The sequence below is a fragment of the Rhipicephalus microplus genome, chromosome 7 (genome assembly GCF_043290135.1).
Source record: "Rhipicephalus microplus isolate Deutch F79 chromosome 7, USDA_Rmic, whole genome shotgun sequence".
Lineage (NCBI taxonomy): Eukaryota > Metazoa > Arthropoda > Arachnida > Ixodida > Ixodidae > Rhipicephalus > Rhipicephalus microplus.
Genome location: NC_134706.1, coordinates 156,159,960 through 156,176,611, shown reverse-complemented (window position 1 = coordinate 156,176,611; position 16,652 = coordinate 156,159,960). Strand labels below are relative to the sequence as shown.

General features: G+C 42.5%; 1 protein-coding gene across 2 annotated transcripts in view; it reads right to left on the bottom strand.

The window, feature by feature from the left end:
* Positions 1–16,652, bottom strand: part of LOC119179633 (uncharacterized) — a 108,299-nt gene that overhangs the window by 74,088 nt on the left and 17,559 nt on the right. For both annotated transcript variants that reach the window (XR_012885099.1, XR_012885100.1), the window contains exon 4: positions 8,628–8,716. The gene's annotated coding sequence lies outside the window, so the exon portion shown is untranslated. The remainder of the gene's footprint in view (positions 1–8,627; positions 8,717–16,652) is intronic.

The following is a 16,652-nucleotide window of genomic DNA, read 5'->3' as shown; positions in this document are numbered from 1 at the left end:
AATAACGACATCGAATACTGTCAAGAGTTTTTTAAAACCAAGATGACCAGCAGTCAAGTCGTCGTGGAAGGCTTCGAGCACCTGAAGTCGAAGAGAGCGTGGCAGTACAGGAACCCAGCGCTGACGGTCAGGATGATAGACGTAGCGGTAGAGAACCCCATTGTCCAGCTTAAAGTGCAGGAGTTGACGACGGAGTCGCGCGTTGCGTGGATGAGAAAATCCCGAAAGGTGGTCCATCATGCGTCTGCAGTATGAATCGGACCGCTGGTGGGAAATAAATGTTGGCTCGTCGTCCGAAGAGGGTTGCCTTATTGATGCGAGCGTATGGACTTTGGTGGATGTGGTGGTTGAGTTCTCACCAACGCTGATATGGGTAGTTGGAAGCGGGCAACGAGATAAAGCGTCGGAGTCTTGATGTTTTCTGCCTGACTTGTAAGTTATGTCAAAGTCGTACTCCTGCAAGCGTATTATCCACCGACCCAAGCGTCTGGACAAGTTCTTCAGTGTAGAAAGCCAGCATAAGGCATGGTGGTCCGTAACGATTGTGAAGTGACGGCTGTGAAGATAAGGACGGAACTTCTGAACCGACCAAACCACAGCCAAACACTCTTGCTCAGTTACAGTGTAGTTCTTATCGGCAGGGGTGAGTACGCGACTGGCATATGCAACAACTTTCTCTAGGGAAGACTTGTTGCATTGTAGATGAACGGCTCCTATACCAAGGCTGCTGGCGTCGGTATGGAGGATAGTCGGTGCGGTTTCGTCAAGGTGGCAGCGCAGAGGTTCAGACGTGAGTGCCCGCTTCAGCACGTCGATTGCCGTTTCACATTCTTGAGACCACAGAAAGGGGACGTTAAAAGCAAGTAATTGGTGTAATGGAGCAGCAATAGAAGCGAAGTTCTGGATAAACCGGCGAAAATAGGAGGCGAGGCCAAAGAAATTGCGAAGCTCCTTTTGTTTTTCGGGACGCGGAAACTGAAGGACTGCAGAAATCTTGTCAGGGTCGGGCCGAATGCCATCTTTGCTAACGACGTGTCCTAAGACCTTGATAGATTTGCTAGCGAAAGAGCATTTCTTAGTGTTTATTTGAAGCCCGGCGCCGGCAAGGCACGTCAAAACTTGATCCAATCGTTGTAGGTGCTCAGGAAACGTTGACGAAAAGATAATATTGTCGTCCAGGTAGCAAAGGGAACTTTCCATTTCAGGCCGCGCAGCACGGTATCTATCATGCGCTCAAAAGTCGCGGGTGCGTTGCAGAGCCCGAAATGCATCACGTTGATTTCATATAGCCCGTCGGGGGTTGTGAATGCCGTTTTCTCCTTATCGTTTTCATGCATGGGGATCTGCCAGTACCCAGAATGCAAGTCGATGCTTGAAAAGAATTCCGCGCCTTGTAGGGAATCAAGGGCGTCGTCAATGCGTGGTATAAGGTACACGTCCTTGCGTGTCATCTTATTGAGCGCCCGGTAGTCCACGCAAAACCGTTCAGAGCCATCCTTTTTATGGGTCAAAACAATAGCAGACGACCGAGGGCTAGATGAGGGACGGATGACTTCCCGTTTAAGCATGTCCGCAACGTTTTCTTCTATAATTTTTCTTTCAGTTAGAGACACGCGGTAGGGTGGGCGGTGTACAATAAATGTCCCAACAGTTTTAATTCGATGTGCTGTAGTATTAGTGCGGCCCAGCTTAGACGAGCAAATATCGAAAGAATTTCCATGTTTCTGTAACAATGCGAGCAGCTGCTGCCTCTGTGAATATGTCAATTCGCTGCTGATAGCAATGGTAAGGGCGGAGGAAGAAACATGCTCACCGAGGCAAGGTTCTTTGAATGCGATGGCCTGAAGTGGCGTGACAAATACAGGCTCGAAGTTGGCAACACGGGCCACAGTAGTGCCCTGTGGCAGCAAGATCTTCTCCGGTGTAGAGTTGACAGCGGTGACAAGTGCCGAGCCATTGAAAAAACGAATGACACCGGACAGAAGAACTATACCTTGGCGAACGCAAAGTGGTGACGGTGAGACCAATACATCCCCGTGATAGATGTCGTTGGACGTAATGCTGATAATTTGCTCTTGTAGTGGCGGCAGTTCGATGTCTTTTGCAGCAAACCAGACGAAGTGGCTTCTGATTGTCGTCGTCAAGCTTATAGTCGGTGTCAGCGAGGTTAACGACGCGTTGTCTACAACAAATCGCCACGGAAGCAGATGATAGAAAATGCCACCCTAAAATTAGTTGGTGAGAGTAGCGCGACAGGACAGCAAACTGGACATGATGGCGGATGCCGTCGATGAAAACACGCACAGTACAAAACGCGGAAGGACGAATGACGTCCCCTGGACAGCAACTAACGTGGGGCCATCGTGAGGCGTCATTACTTTCTTAAAATGTTCACACAAATCAGCACGTATCACAGACAACGTCGCACCTGTGTCCACCAAAGCATCGACTCGCACTACTTCCACTTCCACAGAAAGCGTGTTACACGGGCCTGATGGAGAAATTGCAGTTCTAATTTCTAATGCAGTTTTTCCTCCACAAACTGCATCACTTAGTTTCCCGAATGAATATCAGATGAGAATGAGGCGGGCCGAAGTGGAGAAGTGGAACGGCGGAAGTGTGAAGGCGAGTGGCGTCTCGTGTTTCGGCTGTTTCGTGGTGCAGTCGATGCCGGAAGAAATGGAGACCGGTGTGGGGGAGACGAATAACGCCGACCTTGATAAGACGCCCCAGTGTACGAATCCCGTTCGCGCACGTCGTTCCGACGCTCATCTTGCTGGCGCTTTCGGCAGAAACGAGATATGTGGCCGCAATAGCCACAGTAGTAGCATACAGGGCGAGACGAGCGCCTCGGTGGGGAATAGGAGGCATTCGGGGCACCTGGGAATAGCGCGGTCAGGTAGGCCGAAGAGTCAGGGAGCACGAAATGGTAGTTTACTGGGGGAGCGGCAGCAACTGATGCGTAGGATGGACGCAGCAATGTCGCGTGGGCGTCGCTGGGAGGCACGGCTGCAACTTCAGGGTACGTGGATATGAGGCGTGAAGCAGGTGGCTGTACGGGCGCAAAGCCGGTCAGCGATGTAAGTTCCTCCTTTACGATGTCACGCAAGGGCACTCCCGAAGACTGTGTAGGACGCGGTGTAGGAGGTGTGAAGCCCATAGAACGCAATTCTTCATGTATAATGTCCCGGATGAGGTCACGCAGGTGGCCATGAGACGTAGAGTGGTGGTGGTCAATGTCCGGTTGGACGCGAGCAGATTCCAGCGTATCAAGGCGCTGGCATTTTGTCACGACATCCGCGGTGGTAGCTGGGTTTTGCACAGCAAGTGCATTAAAAACAACAGGCCCAATGCCTTTCAATATGTGGCGCACTTTGTATGATTCCGGCATGCATTGATTGACACGCCGGCACAGTGCGAGGACGTCCTCGAAGTATGAAGTGTACGATTCACCGGGATGTTGTCAGCCGGTATCAAATGTTCTCTTTGCGACAGCGGATGGAATGTCCGGGGTCCCAATAACGTGTCGCAGCTGCTGCTGGAAGGTAGCTCAGTCGGGTAAGTCAATGGCGTGGTTAAAATACCATGTCTTTGCAACTCCGGTCAGATGAAAAGGGACGTAACGCAGTTTGGCGACCTCCTCCCCTACTGAAAAGTTCCGTATGAAATCTTACGGAAAATATATGGACTCCATAACATTTCCTTATGCTGCATACGGAAAAAATATGGAGTTTTATGGAAATATACGGAAGTTGCATGGCATTTACGGAACGCTTCTTATGGAGTATATGGAAGGATAAGGAAACTGTATGGCGTATACGGAAAGGTTTTTATGGAGTATACAGAAAAATAAGGAAAATGTATGGCATATATGGAAGGCTTTTTATGGAGTATATGGAAGGATAAGGAAGTTCTATGGCGCGGATGGAGTGAGTTTTATTGAAAATATGGAAAGATAAGGAAACTTATGGAGCATACGGAGAGTTCAATATGGAAGATATGGGAGGATAAGGAAATTGTATGGAGTGTACAGAAGCTTTCATAAGGAAAATGCAGAATGTAAGGTCTTACGGAAATATACAGATTTTGTAAGGTGCTTACGAAAATGTGCAATAGTGTATGAAAGGCACGTGGATTGTTGCAAAAATGTGGAAACTCTACAGTTGTTGTCACATTTTCAGCAGGAAATCCGAGCTCTATAAAGATATAAATAAATGCACAGTGACATATATAGTAGAAAAGAATAACGCAGGCTAGTCTGTGTTGTCAGTCACTGCTGTTCGCCCTTTTCCAGAATGAATACAACTTCTGCAGATGACCAGGTGCTAAAGTCTGTCACATGGAAAATGTGTCATTCACAAGGAATGACAATACCTGTCATTTTACTTGCATGCTGTCACACGAAAACAAATCAAGCAAGAAATGCATAACTTCAAGGGCTCGTTTTTTGGTAGAAACAATAATAATGAGAACTAAATTCAATGTGAATGAACTTGTCAATAATAATGAAACTGTTCTCATTAACATTGGCAAAGAGAAATGTCATTTTAAAATATCGACCATGAGCTTAGCTCTCCTGAGCACCGACAAAAGAAATGAAAATCTATGAAAACTAATTGCATGTAGCCTAAAAATAATTTTTTATTGATAGTATGTGCTCCTACAATATAAATACAGCTATACACAACTTGCCACAGCTTCACGACAGAAACCAGGTAGGGGCAGAGGGAGTGGTCAGAAAAATAATTAGGTATGAGAGCACAAATGATATGTATGGACACATAATGGTGCTTATCATTGATGCACGGATGGTCGTGTATAGAGCTGGGTCGTTTTGAGATTTTCAAAAGCATTGTTTCAGACCACCATGCAGATTACGCTTCAATTGTAGCGCTACATAAGACACAGCTTATGGGCCAGCTTTAATGAATAAAAAGCCCCGCCGCGGTGGTCTAGTGGCTATGGTACTCGGCTGCTGACCCGCAGGCCGCGGGTTCGATTCACAGCTGTGGCGGCTGCATTTCCGATGGAGGCGGAAATGTTGTAGGCCCGTGTATTCAGATTTGGGTGCACGTTAAAGAACCCCAGGTGGTCAAAATTTCCGGAGCCCTCCACTACGGCGTCTCTCATAATCAAATGGTGGTTTTGGGACGTTAAACCCCACAAATCAATCAATCAATCAATTAATGAATAAGAAGAATATAGGTTAAACAAATGCTTTAAAATATATCATATCATGGCTGCATGGACCCATACAAGCTATGTAAAGCGCAATAAAGTGAGGACGCATGAGCTTCTCTTGATGCTTCAGTTCTATATACATGCTTCAACTGTGCTGCAAAGAAATTTAACCAATGTCTGTGTGTGCAACATTGTCCATTTTAAACTATCTATATGTATATATAAAATTCCTACTTCGAGTTAAGCTACGTAGCACTCCAAAACTCTTCCTTTTATTAAGGGCAATTTTTCAAACAATCAACATTATTCATTTTCTGTCTCATGACTTGGTGCCCGCAATTCTTGGTTTGGCTCGATCACAATTGTGCAGCCCTTATTTTGGAGGAATCAAAAAACATCAACCAAAATATATTTTGGAACTGCTTCTCGGTGATATTGCCTTCCCTTAGCTGCCACAGCTTGAGATGAGTCATATAGCAAGTCTCGCGCATACCTAGGGCCTACCCTTGAAGAAACTGGTCCAGCTGTGAAATGCTCAGTTTTTTTCTCAAATAAATTTTTTGGTTTGAGTTTTCTCACTTCTCGAGTCCCTTCACAATCAAGCAGACCCAATGTTCCCCTTAGTCCTTAATTATGTTATATTATGAAATAAATCAAAAAATCAATAATGAAAATAAAAATACTAATAACTGTTGCGCAAAAAACACAGTCCCATATACGTACTTGAACGCAATATCGCTTTTATTTTGTTTTAGAACCTAAGGCATTAGAAAAGATAGCAGTACAATAAAAACGTTGAAAAAAAAACAAAAAGAAATTTAGACTTGGCGGGACTCAAACCTGCGCCACTTAGTTGTGCACGCATACGTGAACTGAGTGCGTTAACTTGCTAAGCTATTCACGCTGAACAGTGTAAGTGAGTTTAAGTTATGTATATAAATTTCCTTTTTACACGCTATGTATTGGCATATATATGTACGATATGCGATCGTATCTATTGTTGTGTGCATATGTTTTGTGATTGTATATACGTCACATGCTTTTCGCATGTCTTTCAACTATAGATTGCTGCCCCGCCGCGGATAAAAACAAGTATTTTTACACCCACACACAAGCTTGAGCAGTTGAAGGTTGTTTCCCGGGGCTCTCTTGCGATTGAGTCGGCCACCACAGGGAATTAGAGTGATACGCCATTATTCCCTGCATCTAGCTGTATTCCACTTAGTAGCTCTATCGCTTGATGAAAAATCGAACGCGGGGCGCGACGCTATTGCGCACGACCATGCCTCGCGTAGTGGCAACATCAGCTGATTGCGCCGGCCCGCTTGCTTCGATTTGCTTCAGAGCAAAGAAATGTCATACCTTGAAAGATTGCGTACTGCACTATGTCAAAATGTTACTGCTTTGTAGCCATCCTATGATTCATTGAGATTGATAACTATGATATCACTGCTGTAGAGCTTTGCGTCGGCGACACGCACCGAACGTGAAACCGCACTACGTCTGTCGTAGAAGCAGTAGGAGGCTGTCGTCTGCTAGAACAAAAACAAAACAAAGACCTGCGAAAATATTCAGAAGTTGTAACTTGTTTTTTGAATAACCGTTTATCACTTTTAAAGTTATTTTTCCCGATAGCATACATTTTTTTTCAGTTTAGAGCAGCGACAGATGTTTTTTTTTATTTTTCTCACACAGATATCCAAGCCAAATTCATTCACAGCTAAAGCCACATGTTGTTTGTCTTTAATTCCGTGGGGATGCCGTGTCGGTGCGTCTCTCATGTGTTCGCGCTGCTACACACGAGAGCACGAAATGTTAAATTTACGCAAGGAAGCGCCGTTCCTCATTCGTGTTATGTGCTAAGATTGCGCCCTATTCCCGCGGTTGTTAGAGTGCGGATCAAGTGCGAGTCGTCCAAGGAATCGGCGGGTTGGGCGGGCGCTCGAAGGACTCCGAGGTGACGGCTGACGCCTGTAGTTGCTTCCCTCAGGACAGTGTGAAAGAAACTAAAGGTAAGGGGGACACTTTTTTATGTAGACCAAGTATGCCACTCAGTGCAAGTGTGTGTTGCTGCACTCGAACGAGGCGTCATGAAACGGCAACATTACGCGCCTTTGCGAGTGCGGTTGCCGATTCGCTTTGAGAACGCTAACGCCAGCAGAGCCAAGGTGCATCGGCGCAGCTTTACTGGAGCTAATTCGAGACAACTGCGGCAACATGCATGTGTATGGTGATCGATTTTTTCATATGGGCAATGTAGTGAGGAAGACGCACACGGCGCTTGCTACGTTGCTGATTAAACGAAGCCTGCAGTGCCATTTGAAGCAAAGCAGCATTTTGTTTACGTTCGCGGGCGATACAATTTGTAACTTGGCTCGATTCACCTAGCCAACCGCCTAAGTGCGTTGATTAGCGTACGTTCACGGTAGAGCGTTATGTGTGTGCCTAGTGTAGAGAGAGAGAGGTGTTCGTGCAATCTGCATATGTACCTGCAAGACGCTTTTGCTTGTAACTAATAATGTACCGGCCAGCACCTACATTGTACGCCTGACTTTGAAGAAAACTTGCATGCACAATGTGAGATTTTGTAATCTGCCAGAGTTGCTTTTTATAAAATAATACATTGCCACTATGTTCAAAATATGTTTCGCTGCTGTGTGGCAGGGGTGCGGTTATCACGCTGTTGTGTAGTTGCTGATGCAAGCACTTATAGTTTTGATGCGTTAATATTTCTCATCTAACTCATCAGGTGTTTGGCTGTTTCAGCACAAACAAGGCAAAGAGAGAAGGAAGACGGGTAATGACAGGACCAGTGCCGACTTTTGTTTGCAGGAGAATACCCATGTTGGTGTATTTATTGTGACAGCCTTTCTGTGTAGCTTTTTTGCCCAATTTATGCAACAACACAGTTGTCAGCAATATGAGAGAGAACACTGAAATTAGCTTTTAAAGATCATGGTGAATAAATGCCTAGTAATTCACAGCACAAAGTAACAACAAAAGACATCAGTATGATCAATGTGGACGAGTACAGTCTTGCATCTAAAAAATATATTGTGCAAAATGTTGCCTAAGTAAGAAACCTCTCTATGTTTGCAAATAGTGTGACGTCACTTCGAGCACCGTGCCAGCCATTCCCTCCCTCTGTGCAAGGGCTGGTTGGCAAGGAAGTTGTTTGTGACGTTCCTAATAGACCACTGAGATGTATGCGATTCTAAACCTGTAGCCTAATATATACGTAATCTTTTGCGCAGTTACATCGCTGCATCTGACACCTACAACTTATTTGCATATTCACATTGCTCCCTTAGGACCCAACACATAAACTTGTTGTTTGCATTGTCACTTCATGAATATCGAGCGGTAAAGGTACTGAATACATGTGAAACAAGAATTTCCGCTTATTACATGAAGACATATGAGGCCTTCGATAAAACGAGTTATACCTTTATTGGGCTTGTGTACTCGTCGGGGCGATTCATACATGCAGCTTCAGCAAATGGTATCTTCCAGCCCGGTGACCATGCACTTTTTTCTGCACACAGCGCAAACACCGAGATTACCCACTTGCAGATATGCGCGTCAAGTGCATGTTTACCTTGACTAAAATGTCGAATCAATTTTTTCATCGACCGGTCCCTGCCATGAGTGCTAACGTCTTCGCAAACAAAACACATTGTTATTGACACTGCACACACCAAACACAATATTCTCAGTTGAACCGATATTCTCAATACCTTTCAACGCACACTACATGCCGCAATCAACAGTGCACATTTTTGAAGAATATGCCGCTGTTCCTCGCACAGGCCACCACGTGTGTTCACTTCAAGATAAACAGACAGCGTGGCAAATATTTTACCACACAGTTTACCACACAGCTAGATGTTTGCTGACACATACTACAGCTAATATCGACATTGTAACGTGAAGTGTAAGCTTTGAAAAATTAAAACTTGCCCCAAACACCGCACGACTGTACCGGGCTGAGCCACTACAGCCACACTTTTTACATGTGCCAGTGACATCATGCTGTGACGTACCTCGGTAGGGGCCTATCGCTGCATACTTTATGTGAATGAGGGTCCTGTTAGTGAAAGCAGGCATTGTTGATTTCGTAACTTTTTCATTCCCAACTGGACCTTCATTTGCACGAGTTGTCTGACTGATATTCAGGCGAACTTTTGTGCAATAAATTATACAGTTGGCAGTCCGTGCTTGCACCATACTGTTGTTACTGGTGTTTCTTGTTGTTACTTTGCACTGCTCATTACTGCTCACCTACAGAAACTAGCCTATCTTGCTGCTGTTTTGGACAAGATGCAGCTGGCAAGTGCGATAGTGTTCATAACTCTAAATTCTCAAGCAAAAATTATCGTTTTATATTCAGTTAGTTGCATTCATATCAGTACTTTATAAGAAATCATTGATTAAACATCAATCCGTGTTCCTTCACATAATGCTCACAACATTTATATCAAATTGAATGGTGTTTATAAAAAACATGGGTTTTAGCTAAACTTCATGCTCTTTTCTCGAACAGCTGACAAAACGCTATTGTATGCTTACTTGCCATGATTTGGACTGTGTTTGAAATATATTGCAATTCTTCACCGGACTGCCAGTACACTTCACATTGGGGGAACATTTATTAACCATGGATTGATTAATTAGGAATAGAAAGAAAGAAGCGGCAGGCCGGGATACTTGATATTGGCATCCGTTTTGCTACCCAGCACATTATCATGCAAACTTCCTATAGAGTGGTTATGCGTCTTGCATGTGTGTCTGTAAGCCAAGAACTTTGGGTAGAACTATATTTATCTTACAAATGGTTGCAGGACTGTGGAGGCTGTAGGGCTGCTTAAGAATGGTGGAATCCCTGAACATGTGTTCAACTTTGCTGCATCAGCTCCTTGGTGTTTTCACGGCATCTTTACAGATGTGTTGGGTGAGTAAAGCAAGCAGGTTTCAACACAAGGAAAAGTATAATATGGCAGCACCTCTTGAGCGTGCCTTACATCCCAAGTATATCAAATATTTATCTTGCACCTTGTGGCCTGTATATTTTTAAAGAGACACTTCTTTTTGCTTTATATTTGAGTCTTGATGCTTCGACAGCAATGTATTTGTGTTTGACAGCAAGTGTTCTTGAACAACTAACTGATCTCAATAATGACAAAACACCCTTCATAGTTGGTCCTTAGCATAAGCTAGCACATATCTGTAGCAGATTCAATTATTCATTTTTTGCTGGGATGATAATGGGCAAGTAGCAAAGGCAAGTTCAGATTGGAGTGGTCGGTGACGTCTGTTTAGGCTCTGCCATATTGCTTTGCAACCAGAGTTACTTGTGGCCACATATACAATGAAGCCACATGACGTGCATTCTAAATGAGATTACCATATCACATTTCGCTGCATCTCAATGTGCCGAACAAACGCAGATATCATTAGCCTGCCACTATAAAGGGATCCTAAACCAACACAAGGTTGAAATTTAGTCGTGGTGTTGCAGCTGTGTATGACTCTACAATGAATGCATAGCCGTGTTAATTTGTCTATATCTTGTCGCAATAGTAATGTTACACACATTGTACGATACAAAAGAGGTCCTCGCTTATTTCGCTTTTTTTCGCTATGCTTCTTTCTTGTCTCTTCTTGCCATGTGCTCCCCCTCACTGTACAAGGAGCAAGAGTAGTGGCCACACAAACACGTATTTTAAAAAATGTTGTAAGGTGAGCACTGAGAAGCTGAACACTTCCAAAAGGCTCAAAGAGGTAAAGGCATTGTTTCTAGCTACTTTTTGTGCACCCATAGCTGGTTGTGCTGCTGCAGTTAAAAAATAAGTTAAATGATAAAAATTAATTAGAAGTGGTTTGGCACCCATAATTGCAGTTACATACTGAACTAGGTTTCAACGCGTAAGCAAAGTCTGTTCACTCTAAATCAGTCCTAAAGATATCTGAAATTCAGGAAATATTCACAGAAAAGCTCAGGAAAAAGCTAAGTGCTTGCCCCTTGAACGTGAAGGAGATACCCTTCTTCTAAAAGGTCAATAGACAGTCTAGTAGTCTCGATATTACATGCACTATAAAATATTCTGGTGTGGTGCTTTTCATGCATGTTATAATGAGAGGGGTTTTTAATGCAACTGTTTTCACTTTGCCCTGCGTTGCTGAAATTGTTCACATAGTTATAATACATGAATCACTCTATGCCTTTTGATTTTATGCAAATGGTTTGCTTACCCAGTCGGTTTAACTTGATTTGGATAAAAACATAAATGCTCTAAACTTTTTGTATTATACAGCAGGTTTATTTTTAAAATACACGACGATTGATGTGAACGCAGTTGGTGGCGTGCTTGATTATTCCTTCACCATCACCACTCTAACTACACCTGCTACAGTGCATAGTGTGACAAAAGTAATGGTACTTAACATTAATGGCAGCATACACTTTTCTTTCTCAAAATGTGTTAAAAGCCTGGTAAAAATGTGTGTACGTTTTTTTTCGCTCCAATAAAATATTCTGGTCTACTCAAAGTAGCTTCCGCTCTTTTAAGGTCCTCAAACTATTAGGTGTTCAAAAGAAGTATCAATGCCATATCCTTTCTTTGTCAGCCTACTCACCACTCTAATAATGAGAATTACCCGACAACATTACCCAGTAAAATATAGGGATGTTATAAAAAGTAATGTCAAATCAATTGTCAAAAAACGTTGCCAAGTTACGTTTTTGTTCACTTTTCTTTTCACAATTTTGTTAAAGTTATTTTTGATAACATCCCCTATAGTTTGTTTGGCATCATTTTCTGCTAGTTCGCATTGTAATGTGTTCAACAAAGACAACAAACCCTTAAATTTATAGTTCTTTCCTTTACTCATGAATCTGAAACAGTGAATCTCAGTAATCTTAGCGGTGTGTGACTTTTTTTTTGATCAGTTGTGCATGCGTTCAAGTACATGCATTTAGGTGGGAGGGCGAACCATTGCCACCTCCTGTGACTAGCAGATTTTCTGATAACTGACAGATGCATAATGCTGCCAAAGAAGTATAGGGATATTGGAAGTAATCGTAACGTAATTGCAATCGTAATGTAATTGCCAGTAGGCAAAAAAAGGTGTCCCACACTCGCCATAATGGTAACAGGCAGTGCTGACTGACTCGTCCATGTATAAATGCACATATATACCGTACAAAATGGAAGAGGGAAAGCCGCCATGGTAGCTCGGTTGATAGAGCATCGGACATGTTATTCGAAGTTCGCAGGCTCGGTCCCTGTAAAGGGCAGGTTATCTTTTTTTCCTTCTACTTTTCTTTCTTCACAATTATACACTTCTATTCTTCTTGAAGACTTTCTGGTGTAAAAAAGGTACCTTATAATCTGAAGAGGCAAACAGAATGTGCCAGTGTACGAGTTAGCTCTTGTAGTGGTTGCAAGTAGGATATGTTTTGAAGAATGAATCATTCTGCCACTTGCCTAAAGAATGGCTATAGGACATGGCCCTGGATGCACTTTGTTATTTTTGAATCAAGCTATCTTGTATTCTATTTTTATAAATTACATGGGATACACATGACGGTATCACACACTTTAATGCCACAAAGATTATGCAGCGAACAATGTTATAGATGCGAAATTGCATAAGGATAAGGTGAAAACTGCACCCTAAACGAGAATGTACAGGGAGCACAGGGTGCAGGCGTCATTCCTTCTGCCCGTGCTTTTCAAGTGCGAGCTGTTTTCACCTCGTTCTGACCAACTAACTAAATTGAGATGTGTTGTTATAGTGCAAGAGGATGCTCCACAGGAAACTAGGTTTGTCTCAAACTCTGTGTGTGTCTTTCAATCTATAAGGTGCCCGGTTCAAGAGTTCATGCAGACCAGATCGTGTAAAAGAGGACCGTATAAAATGGACCGTGTAAATAAAACAAAATGGACCATGTAAATAAACTGGATCGTGTAAAATGTCGTTTTAGTGTGCAACTGTAGTTGTGGTTGTGCAGAATGACCTTTTTTATATACACTACATAACAAACTTGCTCCTTTAGAGTCGAGTGCATCTTCGGATCGATTGTAAATGTTTGCATATGCGATGCCTTAAGTTTTATAAGAAATTCCTCAGTGTGTCACGAGGAAATGTGTGTTCAGGGAAAATATGCATATCATTATATACAACTCTTAAAGCCTCGTCTACAACTTTGTGCAGGTTGACCTTGAGCAGAAAACGAGCAGCGGCAGCAGCCCCCAGAAAAGAGCAAGCGCCCTCCAAGCTCCCGAAGCTCTCTTCGACAGGAACAGCATGGTCACTGTGTGGCATTGAAAACCGTTGCAAGGAGTGCCTTATCAGTACACTGTGCTGCTCTTTCATCGCAGAAGACGAAGTTGACCACTCCAGAAGAACTTCACGCTGTGTATTGTGAGTGCTTCAGTGGTTTTGGTTTTGTCCAGCCAGCAGTTAAGAAATCATGTGTCAGATTCAGCCGGGATGGCTAGAGGGAGTCGGGGAGGCATGTTTGGACATTTGTCTAGCCAAGTAGTGCCAATTTTCGCACTGGTCCTGTTGGAGTTACTGCCACAATCACAGAAGCTACGTCAACTCTCTAAATGTACAGATGTGTCGGGGAAGGTTAGCTGCATTAGGTTTTTCTATAACTGATAGCTGCCAACATTCTTCATTATACAGGAGTTTTGTTCCTCACTTATGGGTGTAGAGCCCTCCACAGAAAAAATGCAACACATATACTTCCAGAAGGCTCCAAGGCCCTACTTGTAGGTTTTTTCGGCTTGTATTATAAGCACCTCGTTTGGGTGTACATGAACATTTTATAAACATGTACAGCGAAAAATTTGGGTGGCCGGTCGTTTCGTCGTTATCATGTTCCTCGCAGTATTCTTAAGCATGTTGTGCATTACGCTGTCAATCTGGTTCATGTGCATAGAAGACATTACGAAGTTTCAGGCTACAGTATAAAAATCCTGGAAGCAAGCTATCAATAATTTTTTAACAGAGTTGCTTAATCTGATACATGATACATCACTAAACTTTCGTGCGTATTCATCAATGTAAGCTCGTCTTAGTGTTATCCAAAATGAAGATGTTAGTCGACAGATGCAAACATCTAGTGGGGTAATCAGGGTGAACAGTGGAAGTGCCTCAGACAGGCTGGCCGATGTTGCGATAGGAGGACCTATTTTTTAGAAGTTACCTTGTCATCCTTGGCATGTTAGTTTAAATGGGGTCAGTAATGACATCATCTTTTGGTGTCGGCGTGTGTGCGTGTTGGAAATGTTTGTCTGAAAAAAAACCTATAACGCAGAAGAGTGCAGCCCTTCCTTCTTTTCAAGTTAGGTTGCGCTGATACAAAGTGTTCCCCTGTCGGAGGTTGGGGGTAAGGGAAGCAAAAAAAGATAAATGATAGAAAAGAAGAAAAAAGAAGAAAGAAAAGGGGGATGCAAAGTAAAAGTAGTGCTACACTGCTTCTACTTTGCATCCCCCCTTTTCTTCTTTTTTTTCCCTTGTTTTCTTTTTTCACCTTTTTTGTTACATTTGCATTGTCCCATCTAGTGCATGAATCATTGACACATGGCTTTGCTATAGCAAAGATGCCTATGTGGTGTTGGATTGAACAGTGCATTGGACTTCATTCAGTGAATTACAGACTGATCAGTCTTGCAATAAGTGCTTCCTGTCTATCACCACACATGTTCAAATGAAAAGTTTGTGCTTGGCTCTTAGTATGCTGGTATCTAGCTTGTGTCTTGGACTACTCAAAATGAATGTTATTTTGCTGCTGTTTATGGTAATGAATTTATCCAACATGAAAATATCTTGCCTTGCGAACTTTGTCGGACCTGCCTTTCTTTTTCTTTCCTATGCAGGCATTGTATGTGAGGGAGGCAGTAACAGAGAGGTGATTGCTTGAGCTTCGGAAGAATAAATACTGGCAGTGAAGCAATTAAACATCAAACATTCCAGCCATTTTGTCAACCTACCTAAATGTGTTTTGAAAAAAAAATATTGTGCTCGTTTACTGTATTGAAAACAGCAAAATGCTAAAATATATCACAGAGAACAAAATATTAGGCCACGTTGGTGCCTTCTAGACTTCCCAGGATGTCGTCTGGGTGTTGTTTGTAAAAGGTAAAAAGTGTTTCAAAAATACTGCCTCTTCTACACCAAATTCGGTCTAGGTATTAAGTAAAGGTGATTGTGTGTAGTGCATGAAGCTCAGTAATATTAGTGCATTTTTTTGCCACATTAAAAGCAAGGAAGCAGTTCTCTTTATAGGGCAAGTTATATGATTACACTTTGTCTTAAAGTAGAAAAGAATTTTTGAATTTTTCTTATGATGGCTGTTTTCTGCATTTGATATACGACAGCTTCCGTTCCGAAGTTCCCCGTGGCCCTCAATAGGAGACTTCAAAAATCATTTTCTTCATTTAAACAAAAATTGTAATGATAACACTTGCCATTCAACAAGAACTGTTTATTTGCTTTCAAGTTACACATAAAAGTAATTTTCAATTAGACAAACACACAGCTTAAGTTGCATCTCAATGTAGACAAAAACGATTATATAGTGATATTTGTAATCTGGACCTAACATTATTTTTTTTCGTGAAATATAACTTCTGTGCAGTGAGTATATGTGGCTCAAATATTCATACAAAATGCAGTATTGCCATACAAGAAATGCAAACGATAAACAGTTTGGCTGAATGATTCAAAGCCTATGTAGCGGAAAAATTGCACTAATTTTGCTCGGCTTCAAATACTTTAAGAAGCACCTATACTTAATACGTAGATCAAATTTGATATGGCAAGAAAAAGCAGTACTTCGAAAATTTTCTCACAAATAACACCCGCACGACATTCTGCGAAATTCTTAAGGTACCCACGTGACCACTACTTTTTTCTCTTCAAAACATTTCTGCAAATAACCATTTTCAGAAGAGTAAATTACCATCATTTTTTAAAATATACATCTGTGATGGTCGCCAGGCATTATGGTTTGTATGTTTGGTGTAGAATAGCCCAGTGCGAAAAACAACAAATGTCTGAGCATCCTTTGACGCTCGGGCAATTTCGAAAGCATTTGTTTGTTAGCAGCAATTCAGTTAAGCCCTTGTCTTTATGCTTAGGCCCAGAAACAAAACACAAGTAACCAAAGTAGTCCTAAGAGTCATGCAGTCTCGCTGTTCCAAGGCTTGTGGAGCCTAAATTAGTGCAAGCTTCGCCATTTTTTAAAAAATCAGATTCAACCAACAGGTTTTGGAGGCACAGTGCATTTTCAGGTAACTTGTTTCACACCAGTTACTTAGATAAAAAGCGGAAAGTAGAAGTAAAAATACCATTTAAAGGCATTGTAGGTAATAACAAAAAGGACTGCTTTCTTTTTTTGTGTGGTGCTTTGCCTAAACGCTGTGCTTTTTGTGGTATAGTTCATTGTATAGTGAACA